The sequence below is a fragment of the Lagopus muta genome, chromosome 1 (genome assembly GCF_023343835.1).
Source record: "Lagopus muta isolate bLagMut1 chromosome 1, bLagMut1 primary, whole genome shotgun sequence".
In the NCBI taxonomy this organism is placed as follows: Eukaryota; Metazoa; Chordata; class Aves; order Galliformes; family Phasianidae; genus Lagopus; species Lagopus muta.
Window position 1 is genome coordinate 92627357 of NC_064433.1, and position 13792 is coordinate 92641148.

Sequence of the window (13792 nt, forward strand, 5' to 3'; positions counted from 1 at the left end):
CAAATGGAAGGACAAAAAATTATAACTGTGTGTGTGTGCATATATAAGCTACTCTGCCATCCATTTAAATATTCAAGCACATTTTTAATTTAAACCAGGTGACTAGGTTCAGTTTACTTAAAACTGAATGTGTTCAGGTTCTCAGACAAAATGACTGATGTGGAGATACCCTTGCAAGTCATACCTTTTTCATACTTTTGATATAAAGGCTGATGCAGAAAAATACTCCTCTGACACACCTGGAGGAAAAAAAAAAAAATAGAGGTGAATTTGAGTCTTGAGATTACTCTCAAGGTTGTGCTTCAAACCTTTGAAGCTTTCTGACTGTATCAGTTAGTCTAATGAAAATTGTTAGACTCCTTATCTTCATTTCTAGTGTGAGGGAAACTTTACAAGTGAACTTTATCTGACAAGCTAAGACAGGCTGTCTTGGGATGTTTTGTGAATAATGACCCAAATTCAGAACTCTGTTTGATCTATTCTGGGCCCTCATCTGCAGATACAAAAAAAACTAAATGGGGCCATGTGTAGTAAAGAATGAAGTGAGTAAACTGAAAATTAGAGGAACCTGACAGATAAACGATCAAAGAACTGTATAAATGTATTGTTATATGAAATGCTTAAAGCATAAAATAAGTTTGTAAAAATAAGTGTCTTTGGGGCCTCAATAACTGGGTATATGCCAAGTCCCACAGAGGCTTGCACACGCTTTATCATGGAGAAACTCCAATGAAAACAGGCACATCAGCTACACATCTAACTAGGAGTTTGTGAGATCACGCTGTAAAGGCTTATGTACCTTACGCCTTGAAATACAAAGATAGTTTGAGTTGGGAAAGGGAGTAAAAGCAAACATCAGGAAGAGAACTGTAGTGCCTGTAGAAATTTAAGTTGCACCTCAACTAAACGCTTGAATTTTTTTTTCCTGTGCAAGAATCAACTATTTCATAGACTGAAAGTTATGGTTGATTTATGTGTTTGACTCCCTTGAAGCCTGTTGGCATGTATCATGATGTTATCTCTAATTGCACTCATTAGTAACATGGAAAACAGCATCCTTTGCAGAGCAGGGAGGTGGTGGCAAGGTATTCAGTGAGAACAGGCTGTGACTAGCTAGGAAGAAGGTGATCTGGAAAAGTGCAAGGGAGGATGAGTGGCCATTGTATAAGGTGTGTATGGAGCAAAAAGCCTGCATGGAAATTTGCGAATAAGAATTTAAAAGGCAGAAACAGTAGGAGTAAATGAAGAAGGTCCTAGAGGAGAGAATGGAGAGGATTGAGAGGAGTAGTGGAAATGGTGCAGCCGTGAGATGCTCCAGGTTCTCTCTGGTATTATAGCTCTGAAATTCTTCTCTCTTCTTGGTCAAATTTAAATGATTTTTATGTATAAAAAAAAAAAAGTTTTAAATCGTGCATCTTACTCCCATCTTAAAGGTCACACAACTTTTCAATAATTTTTCTGCAAAACTCACAGGAGTTGGAAAGTACCTCATTCATTGGAAGAGAGGAGGAGTTCCATCTGGCAAATATTCAGGTATGAAAGCTTCAGAAACACTGAAATTAAATTTAAAGGTATATTTAGTAACAAAAAGTATTTAATGGCCTACAAATAAAATTACTGAATTTTGTTCAAGTAAAAAAAATGTTAGAATAAGCCAGCTTGTGATGGGAATGAAGTCAGTGAACTACAAGATTAATCAGTGGGTTATCTATTTAAAATGGTTTATATTTTAAAACATGGTTTATTTTTAAAACATTTTGACTTCACCTCCCAGGAAGATATTTTCCATAAATTTTAGAAAATTCTGTCAAAGTGAATATGAAAGATGGAAAACAAGACATTCAGTCTTGTTGTCTTTTCGCAATCTGAGTTGAGTTGGGCATGTATGTGAAACAGTGTTTTGTTAGTCTCACAAATAATTGGTTCTTCTTTTGTCTGTCTAAAATAGATCACTTTTCAAAGAACTGCTACTCGTCTGTGCCTCACAAGATGTGCAGTTTAGAGAAGGTGTACACATTTAGGTATGGAATCATAATTTGATTTATTTTGTTCTTGTGAGGACTGTGGGACATCTGTGGAGACTGAATTTGTCTGTTCATACAAAGAGTTCTGTGATGTCAATAGTTTGCCTGGTAGTTCACTAAATTTGCTTCACAGGCTTCTGACGAAATTTAAAAAAAAAGTGGGAAACTGTAGTATATTCAACATGAGATGTTATTGTATAGAATGAAGCCTTTTTTGGTCAGCTGGATCTCTGAACATTTGAAGGATGTTGTTTCCATCATAACTTTCTATTCTTGGATGTATTTGCAAATAATTTTTTGGGGGGTTAGGGAGTTAGCAAGGAGGTGAAAAAACGAATTCTTATTTTAGTAATAAATAATATTTAAGTAATAAATAATATTTAAGTAATAAATAGTAATAATACTATAATAATTCTTACTATAGTAATCAGGCAAAAAAGTTTTGCATTGTATGAAAACAGTGTATCAAAATATATAGAGATATTTACATGTGCAAGGTTATACCTTAGTTTTGTTTGGTTTTTTTTTTACTTTCAGTGTAATCTTAATACAGCATAAGTTCTTTGCACCATATAGCACGTGCATAACATTCAGGACTTTGTAAAACCCATTAAATGTCTAGTCCCTCCTTAGAGAAATCTGGTTTTAATTATTACCTTGATTGGTGATAATAAAATGCTTTTGAGTTGCAGAGTGCATCCTTTTTAACCTTCACATCTGATTGCAAGGTTCTTCCTTGGTGAAAGAAGAAACTTCATTATAAAATATGCAAGCAGATTTAGTTTTGCTTCAATAATCAAGTGCAGTAGGACATCCTTTTTCTGTAGGGCATTCTTGAAATCAAGGGTTATACTTTTAAAAGCATTTACTTGAAAATACTGTATTTTTAAATGTTTTTGCCCAAGGAGAAACGGAAACCCAAGCTATCAAAAAAACAGGTAAATACTGTTAGTATTTTATCATAAGCTTCAAACACTCCTCAAGGCATCAAGTTAAAGGGGGCAGGGGGAGGGAAGTGCGAGATTACGGAGAGGATATTTATTATTACAAAGTGTGAACTCAACAGGGATTGCTAAATGTTCTTACAGTCATAATAGCCTATCTCATGTTAATTCTAGCCTGAAGCTCTGTGGCTCTTTATGTATGGAGATAATGGGGGGGATAAAACTGTATTTTTAGTTTAGCAGCAGATTCCTCCCAACCATGGAAAATAAATTAGAGAGCTCTGCAAACTAAAAATGATTTGGGCTTTGAAAGAATTCCCAGTAATAATATACAAGACTTATTACCCTGGGTAGTTAGAGGGTCCTGTAAATTTATGGCTGAGTGTAGTCATTTTGATTCAGCATTGCTCAGTAACTTGTTTCCAAATAATCCGCCTTTAACGCAAATATGTTGGTCCTAAATAAAAGCCCTTTTTGGTAATGCTTTTCTTACCTGTATGTGCATCTTAGAAAAAATTTAGTGTACATTATTCAGGAAAATGTGCTACATTTCGGTGAGGTTGTTATATTTAAATTAGCTGTAACCAACCATACATAAAGATTTAATACATCAAGACTTAGAATCATAGAATCACCAAGGTTGGAAAAGACCTTCAAGATCACCCAGTCCAACCACCCACTGATCACTAAACCATGTCCCTCAGCACAACGTCCAAACGTTCCTTGAACACTTTCAGGGTTGGTGACTCCACCACCTCCCTGGGCAGCCCATTCCAGTGCCTGACCACTCTTTCTGAAAAGTATTTCCTAACGTCCAGCCTGAATCTCCCCTGGTGCAGCTTGAAGCCATTCCCTCTAGTTCTACCACTAGTTATAAGAGAGAAGAGGCCGACCCCCAGCTCACCACAACCTCCCTTCAGGTAGTTATAGAGAGCAATGAGGTCTCCCCTGAGCCTCCTCCTCTCCAGACTGAACAATCCCAGCTCCTTCAACCACTCCTCATAAGCCCTGTGCTCCAGATCCCTCACCAGCTTTGTTGCCCTTCCTTGAACTCGCTCCAGGGCCTCAATGTCTTTCTTGTAGTGAGGGGCCCAAAACTGGACACAGTACTTGAGGTGCTGCCTACCAGTGCTAAGTACAGAGGGACAATCACTTCTCTGTTCCTGCTGGCAACGCTATTTCTGGTGCAAGCCAGGATGCCATTGGCCTTCTTGGCCACCTGGGTGCACTGCTGGCTCATGTTCAGCTGAGCATCAATCAATACCCCCAGGTCCGTTTCCTCTACACAATCTTCCAGCAACTCTGTCCCAAGCCTGTAGTGTTGCCTGGGGTTGCTGTGGCCAAAGTGCAGGACCCAGAATTTGGCCTTGTTGAACCTCATCCCGCTGGCTTCAACCCAGCTATCCATCCTGTCCTGATTCCTCTGTAGGGCCTCCCTACCCCCAGGCAAATCAACACTTCCAGCCAACTTGGTCTAATCTGCAAATTTACTGAGGATGCACTCAATGCCCTCATCCAGGTCATCAATAAACATACTGAAGAGGACAGACCCCAGCACCATCCTGTGGGAAACACCACTTGTGACCAGTCACCAGCTGGATTCAGCTCCATTCACTACCACTCTTTGGGCCCAACCCTCCAGCCAGTCCTTTACCCAGCCAAGAGTGCTCCTGTCCAAGCCACGGGCTGCCAGCTTCTGCAGGAGAATACTGTGGGCAACAGTGTCAAAGGCTTTGCTGAAGTCTAGGTAAACCACATCAACAGCCTTTCCCTCATCCACCAGATGGGTCACTAGATCATAGAAGATCACGTTGGTCAAGCAGGACCTGCCCTTTGTGAACCAGTGCAGGCTAGGCCTGATCCCCCAGTTGTCCTGCACATGCTGTGTGATCTCCCTCAAGACAATCTGCTCCACAACCTTCCATGGCACTGAGGTTGGGCTAACGGGCCTGTAGTTCCCCGGATCCTCATTGTAGCCCTTCTTGTAGATGGCAAGCCTCCAGTCTTCATAATTCAATTAGGCCCAGATATGAGAATATGTCCGTCTGTTCAAGTGCATAATGTTTAGAACGCTACAAGTAGTTATAAAATCATGCATTGCAAACCTAGGAAATTCAGCATGATGTTACTGCCGTTCATTATTTGCATTACATTATTATCTAGGAGCAGAAGTGCTTTGGCTTAGGAGTTAAACGTGAAACATAAACACACATTCCCTTTATAATAAGAAATAATGCATGAATATCAGCAGTCTGGCCCATGCAAAAAAACAAGAAGCCTCACATACTGTCTGTGCTAAGGTGTCAAGGCAAAAAAACCCTAAGGCATTTGAAAGATCTTTTTAGCAGCATGTCTTTTCAACAGCAGTAAGAGCAAAGATAACAAATGATACATGTCAGAAGCAAACTTAAGAACACAGAATCAGGGAATCATAGAATGGCCTGGGTTGGAAGGTATCTCAAGGGTCATGAATCTCCAACCTCCCTGCCACATGCAGGGCTACCAACCTCCCCATTTAATACTAGACCAGGCTGCCCAGGGCCCCACCCAATCTGGCCTTGGACACCTCCAGGGATGGGGCATCCACAACCTTTCTAAGCAGCCTGTTCCAGCACCTCACCCCTCTCTGTAAAGAACTTCCCCTGATATCCAAACTAAATCTTCCCTCCCTCAACTTAAAACCATTTCCCCTTGTCCTGCCATTATTTACCCTTGTAAAGAGTTGACTCCTCTCCTTTGCAGGTTCCCTTTAGGTACTGAAAAGCTGCAATGAGGTCACCCTGCAGCCTTCTTTTCTCCAGACTGAATAAGCCAAGCTCCCTCAGCCTGTCCTGGCAGGGGAGGTGCTCCAGTCCCCTGATCATCTTTTGGCTCTCCTCTGGACCCTCTCCAACAGCTCTCTGTCTTTCTTGTACTGGGGGCTCCAGACCTGGACACAGTACTCCAGATGAGGCTGCACAAGAGCAGAGCAGAGGGAGACAACCACCTCCCTATCCCTGCTGGCCACCCCTCTTCTGATGGAGCCCAGGCTTTCCAAGCTGAAAAAGCCTATAAAAATAACCGGTTGTAGAAAGCCTAGCATTCATGAGAACTGAAGGAAGGAGGCAGTGTGAGTAGTGTGTGAGGTGGTATGGAGATTGACACAGGACAGGGAAGGCCCTGAATGGAGACACATCATCTGTGGTAAATAAACAAAGGAACTATTTTGAAAAAGGCAACAAAAATGGTGGTGCAACCAAAGAAATGAATTGAGAATACTGTCTCCTGCAAAGAATTAAGAAGGAGCCAGGTTGGATTCATTAGAGACATGAAGATGTTGCACTCATCTGTCATCATAATGATGAGCATCTGGACCAAAGCTTCAGCTTTGTGACTAGATAGGAAAGGCTGGCTTAGTAAGGCTGTTCTGCAGGAGTGAATGGTGAGATCTGCATGTAGCTGAAACTGAGAATCTGGAGATAATGTTCAGCTGAAAACAATGGAGGTGAAACTGGCAGTGTTAATATTGATTGGGAAAGGAAAAGGTTGGAAGCGCTGATGTTTCATTTAAAATGAAGAAGTATGAATTAGAGAAACAGATGCATAAGTTATAGAAGTGTAATATTAGAGATTTTGTATGAAGACGTTAAGGAGATGAAAGGGTGCATCCTTAATAGTTGTGGTTCAATAAATTTAGCATTTTTATAATTATTTTTTGAAAAGTAGATGAAGTAGAAATACTTTTAATATTTCTTTTATTCTAAGTTCATAATATTTTTCATGCCTTAAGGAAGTAATTCTTTTTTCTTGTGATGATTCTGTTGTACTATAAAATATTTAATATTTTATCTCTTGATAGCTACGAGAAGAAGAAAGCATATTTAGTAAAGTTATGTTTGTCTTTTTATGGATGAAAGAATGCCAAGTAATATTTTAAAAACATTAATGTTTCTTTTAAGTATGTGAAAAGTACTGAAAATGTCAAATAAAGGATTTCTTATCCTGGTCTTTTTGTCAGTGATTTATATTTTCACTGAGGTTCAGAATGCTTGTTACTTATGCTGTCCTTTGAGAATAGCTCTAGCTACCTAATGGTCCAATCTGACAAAAAATATGTTCAGATTCTGTATCACAAAAGCCTATATAAAACTCAAATTCAGTAGAATCTACTCCCAAACCATATACTACTGGAAAGCCAGATATATTTTCTATTGCACTGGGCTCTGAAGTGTTATAAAAAATAGCATATTCGTGGGTTTTTTTTCATGACTTTATGACCAGCAAGACAGCATTAAGCAGTTTATTGCAGACGCTGTTTATGCCTTCCGAGAGTGCTGCCTAGTGGGCCCATGTGCATGCTTTGTTTTCAGCACCAACTCTGGAAGCGATTTTGAATCTCATTTCATTTTATTTGAATCTATGTTCTCTTTGTTGTTTGTCTGTGAATCAGTATTGGAAAAAAATAAATCTGGACCGATGCTTTTTTTCACTGTTTGAAAAGACACTGGATTTATTTTAGATTATTTTAAGCGTGATGTAAAAATGCAGTTTGACACTTTATTTCTTAACCCTTTGATGCTGTTAAGGTAATAGTGTCATTTATAGGAAAGGGAGGAAGAAAACGCAGCCATATGCAAATGAAGATGTTTTTCTGCAAAGCCAGCAAATGCATTTGGCCATATTAACTTCAGTGAGAATTCATATAAATAGTCCCTTTCTATGTTAACTGAGGTGTTTGACTGGTAAATGAGGTCAGTAGGATGAACATGTAACTATCTCTATCAGTGTGGGAGATTCAGATGCTACTAACAGGAGCCGTGTTGGTTGAGCTGCCTCTCCTTTCTTCCTCTGCCTGTACAACTTCCAGTCTCTTGAGCTGAGCCTTTTGATCTAATTAGATCCCTATTTTAGGGGCTTGTCTGGCTTAACCTTTAAATTATATATGGAAAAATGTGTTCTTCTTTTCTTAACTTTTATCAAGTTGGTGGAAGGGACTAGCTTGCCAGCTGCTAGCTTATAGAACAGCATCACTAGGTGTACTCCTTGATTTTGATATGGCTATATTTGGCAAAAGCCTCTGTGTGGTGATCTGTGTATGATTTAACTTCTTTTCTACAATGACAGTTTCTGATTGTACCTGTTTCTGGGAATTACTGAGGTTTGCTTTTTAAGAACAGTTCTTGAACAAGCAGGTGTTTTATGTGATGCTGATGGAATTCTGAAACTGTTCTCTTCAAAGGTCTGCTATCTTCATTGTTAAATAAGTTAGATAAGTTATCAACTGCCTTATTGGAACTACAGAAATCTAATGTTAGCCAAATCCATCATTGTGTTATTTTGCTTTCACTGCAATATCAATTAGAGCAGCTTCATGTATTCAGTGCTGTTGCAATTCATGTTCATGGAGTGCTTTAATAAGGGGAATAAAATGAAAAGTTTACCATGCGTTTTCCTGTTGTACAGAAATAGATGACACAAGTACACCAGTTTTGTCACACTTATAAATAGCTTCTGGAAATAGTGTCCTGAGAGGGAATAGGACTGATTGACTCATTCATTGTGAATAATTTATCCTGAAAAATTTGCATTTTTATACATGTATTATCCGTGGATAAATGAATTTACATTCATCTATTTGCTATTCATAATCCTTCATTTAACAGTTTATCAATTGCTGTCTGCATTTTTTTGTGAAGTGCTCAATTCAGAGTTTTGTTACATGTGATATGTGGTGATCATCAAAGTAATCTTGACAATTTCTGGGTCCTCACTGAAAGACTGATGCTTTGAAATAGAGATCTCTTATTGCTGTTTGTGATTCTTTGTAGCCACATGAGAATATGGTTCCCTCTCCATAAAACGGGCTCGCATGCCGTCATTTGCTAGGAAATTAACATGGTCAAGTAGGGGCAGCTGTTTAGACTTGCAGTGAATGTGAGTGCACTTCAGTGTTTGTAAATCAGTACTTGTGAAAGACAGTGTAATGTGGCTTTCTTGTCTGTGCACACTTCTTTTTCTTTTGTAAGGAGGCAGCATAGTATGTGATCAGTATAGGACTAGGAAATGGGATGTCTACAGCTTCCAAACACAAAACAGTGCACATAGAGATGGTGAAGATTCACTTAGCAAAGTAGTGCACGTGACAGAAAGAGTGTGCAGGCCTTATTATGGTATCCCACCCATCAAGATACGTATACGTCAGGCTTGTATTTCAGGAGTTTCTATGATATTTTTGATATCTCTACTGAATTGTTTTTTTATGTTTGTGTATTTATGTTTATGTTTATGCCTGTATGTCCACTGTATAATACAGATGATATATATGCACCTCAGTTTCACTCCTATCCATTTCTTCTGTGTGAGCAAATGGCTTTGCTCGGACCTGTTTCCTTTCTCATCTGCAAATAGGAATAAGAAACACTTCCCATTTCCTTCTCAGGAAATTTTATTACCAGTATTTTTGAGGTGCTGTGAGTGTGTTGACAGTTTGCATGGGAAACCCAATAGTTCTGGATTTTTTGGGTCCATTAATAATTGCTGGGAAGAATTAATAGCACAATCACACCAGCAAATATACAGAATCCCCAAATGCTAGTTTTATGCATGGTTACAATCGATGTCAAAATCATAGGATGTTGTATAATTAAATAATTTATTAGGCACAGCTGGTTAACTGCTTACAGCAAAGCAACCTGTAGCTTAATTGTTCCTTCTAAATCGCTGGTTTTATGCATGCTGTTCTGGCCCCAGTGCCCAAAGTAGAAAACTCTGCCTTGGGCTTCCTGAGGGTTGTGCAGGAAACAGTGGATCATAACTCATCCATGTCAAATTAGTGTTGCTGTCATGGGACATCAGTGATACAATGAAGGGAGAATAAGGGCATTAAGGAGAGTTAGTCCTTTGGTAGGACTTCCCATCTGATTTTGCTGAAATGCTAAATGGAATCTTATCTTTTTTTTTTCTTTTTTTTCCTAGGGAATCATGAAAATGTCTTAAAGTAATTTCCCTGAGGAAGAAATATGAACCTTGTTGTTTGTGAATATTAATAAGTTGTTTCGATTAAATATATTAAACAAACCATTTTTAGGGATGCAATAAGGATATTTGTCACATGACATCAATGCTAACACGTCTTTGGTAGTTTTTAGCTCGTTCTAGTTTTTCACTCTGTAAAGTATGAAGTTAAATGTCCTGCTCCACCCCATATTCTAAAATGGCAATTCACTATTTTGATTTTGTTTTCAAGATGCCCACTTCCATAGCCAAGTAGTGCAGCATATTGATTCTCAATTGTTCATATATGTAGAAATCAATTTAAACAAAATCAGAGAGGTTCTGTGGGTTGTTGATTGTAAGCAAGATAAGCACTGTCTGATAAGTACTTCCTCATTTAAGCACTGAAGTCTTTTACCTGATACGCTGAATTTTCAAAATAAGCTTGATTTAGGGGCATTAACCTGTTGGAGGTGTGATGTTCAGTCATATGAGACTTGTTTGTGTTAAAGTTGTTCATTTATCAGCATAGCTGTTCAGTCCTATGGAGTAATGACAGATGTCTATCTGTTTTGAAGGGAAATCGGATGCTTTTTACAGCTTTATGTCCATATTAAAAGACTGTAGAATTTAACTATAACTTTCACTGTTAAATGCATTCAATTTTGTTAGCAGTTATTGTGCTAGATGCTGTTGAAAATGTATTCATATGCCTTCTTACTTTGTCATCTTGTTTAGAACCACCGATTTATTTGACTAAATGAATACAAGAGATTAAAAATAAAGCTTAACAAAATGGAGTTACTGGCATGAGTTAGTGTATCAGATAAACACACCATACTTTTCATAACTGTTTGGCTTTTTCCTTATGCACTGCTCAATCCAAGGGATCCATGATAATTCAGTGGAATTGTGAGGTCTTAATTAATTACAAAGAAAGAAACATCAATGTCTTCTTCTGCTCAACATTGCAATTGGACATCAGCAGGATTGCACTTTTCTTGAGTATTTTGTATTGCCTATTCTTCCTTATGGGTCTGTGGACAGCATTTAATACAGAAACATATACTCTCTGTGGATCATTTAGCACATTATTCCATGTTCCTCAGCTAGCATGTGTCATGGCAGGGACCCAGTTTCATTTTTAAATTATAAATCACCATCTGCTTTTTTTCTGTAGCTCAAGAGGTGAGAAGCTGTAAACTCTGTCTCAGCACTTGTGCCGACAAAACTAGAATTCTATTTCATGCTGATTGCTTTGAAATAAATGTTTGCCTTGGTAGAGTTTAGCTCTCCTTGAACATTTACTGAATTTTTAGTTTTAACCTGTGCATTTGAATGGGAGGAAGAATGATACGAAACTTGAGCTTTTCGTTTGTGTTTTTGACCATCTTGTTTAAATTGTGGAATGGACTGATACCGTTTGTCATGTATTTCTTTCTACTAAGGCAAGTAACCGGTTCTTTTATTCCTGGCAGTTTTATTTACGTACTTAAAAAAAAAACTAATAAAAGAAATTAAAAATATATATATATATATATATATTTCTTGGGTCTTGGAAAGCTGGATAAAAATCTTTTCTTTTTTTGCTTATTTGCATGGTAAGCTGTCACTGCAGTGATCTTGTAAGAGAAATTTGGGTACTCAGTGTAAAAGTTTCCAACTTATTCTGATGTCTTTCAATGTAAGGTCTGTCTCAACACATCCATGAAAAGTCAAGCAGTCATCAAAATATTAGTTGGGTGTTGTTGCACACATATAAGTCATACGTATAACATTTATCTACATATTTTTAATTTAACTTAATGGCACACTCAAACCAGTTTCCTCCATGTTGGTGTTTCTTTAACTTTGAGCCTTCCTTCCTTTGAAGCTGTATGTGTTCTATATGTTTGTATAAGGTCTAAGTAAAATTTTAATAAAATGTAACTCTTTAAGGTGCTCCACAGTCTTCTGTGATTGCTAGTATCTGATGCTTTACCCCAGTTCTTGAAATTCATAGATAGTTTTTGTCTTCAATTGGACATGATCTCATTCAAAGAACATTGGATATGAAATTCTGGATTATAACTGGATTGAGATGTTTTCTTTGTTCATTTTATGACTTTTTTCAGATACAGTGATATTGCAGAAGATTCTGCTTTTCTCTGAAAGGATAAAATTAGTTACTAATTGCTGCAGATCCTTGATCAGCTTTCTCAGGTGTTAGGTTATTCTTATTCCATTCCTGATTGAAATACACGTTGTGATTTCTCTTCCATTTCCATCCACCCTCCCGTCATCCCTTCCTCTTTTCCTTTTCCATGATGATCTTCAAGAACTTGATGTTCTTGGAGGATTTTTATATTTCCCCAGTGATGTCAGTTCTAATTATTTTGTGTTATTTCATTGTCAGTGTTTTCATTTTCATTACTTCTGTGTGTATTTATTACTCAGACTAGATTTGCTTCTCTGGGGAAAAAAACAAACAAACAAAAAAAATTCCAAACAATAGATGGTTAGAGCATTTCTTGCCACATGAAGAAAACTGATATCTATTAGTGCTGATACTTATTAGAAATATATCTTATAATGCTTGAAATTTTCTCAGCTTGAAGTTGCTCTTTTGTTTTGTATTGGTTGGTCTTTCACAAACTGTGCTGTTCACGCTTTCAGGTGTTTTACTTTTCTTGAGATATCTTATAAATGAATAATACTGCAAATAATCACAAGCTATGAAAAACCTTTTTTATAGGAGAGGTACTCTAGCCCTTTGACCATCTTCATGGCCTTCTCTGGACCTCCTCCAGCAACTCCAGATCCTCCTTCTGCTGTGGGCCCCAGGCTTGATGCAGTACTCCGGATACAACCTCACAAGGGTAGAGCAGAAGGGGAAACCTCTTCCCTCTCCCCGCTGGCTACCCCTCTTCTGATGAAGCGCAGGGTACAGTTGACCTTCCAGGCTGCAAGCGCACTGCTGGCTCATGTCCAGCTTTTCATTCACCAGGACCCCCAAGTCCTTCTTTGTTTTTTATTCTTAAGGAATTCTTTCAGTCTGTATGTATATCAGATTGCCCCGACCCAAGTCCAACACTTTGCACCTTAGTTTTTTTTTTGTTTGTTTGTTTGTTTCTCATGTCACATTCTCCACTTCGTTTTGTACAGATATTGGGGCTTAAATATTGAAGTATTTTTTTTGAAAAATATAGGAACATGTGATACTCTGAAATTTTACATGCCTACATTCTTGTGAGGTGGTTCATCTTCACTGGGCATCTTCACTACATCCCTCAACCTGCTATATGCTGGTGAGGAGGGACGTGGCTAACAAATACTATAATGAGTCCTGAACAACAATCTCTGTGCTTAGTGACAGTTTAAAACTAGATGACAAAAAAGACTAGAAAGTAAATGAGCTGAAGGCTCAATGAGCAATCTGCTGCTGCTAGGGAGGTGGAACTGCATGATTTTTTCGCTCCCTCCTATGAATGAGTGTAGAAACAGTGCCATATATTCAGTGCACTAACATTTGCATTACAATTGCCTGTACTAGATTTAGAAAAGAGCTAACAGATTGTCATTGCCTAGAGCACTGGCATTACAATGATTGCTCCAATACAACATGGCCATTAAACTTTCTTAACCCTTGTGCTACCTTAACTCAGCTTGAAAGTTACTCACCTAGAGTTAGCCTTCCTAGATATAACCATTTTAATACCTATGGTGAGATGGACAAGAGTTAGCTTTTTGAATAACTTCTATCTGAGGTATTGTATGTGTCAAGATACATGGATTTTCTGAAGTGCTAAAGTAACTGATAATGTACAGTTTACCCACCAGAGCACTGCTGAAATTAAACACTTGGCTGATGGG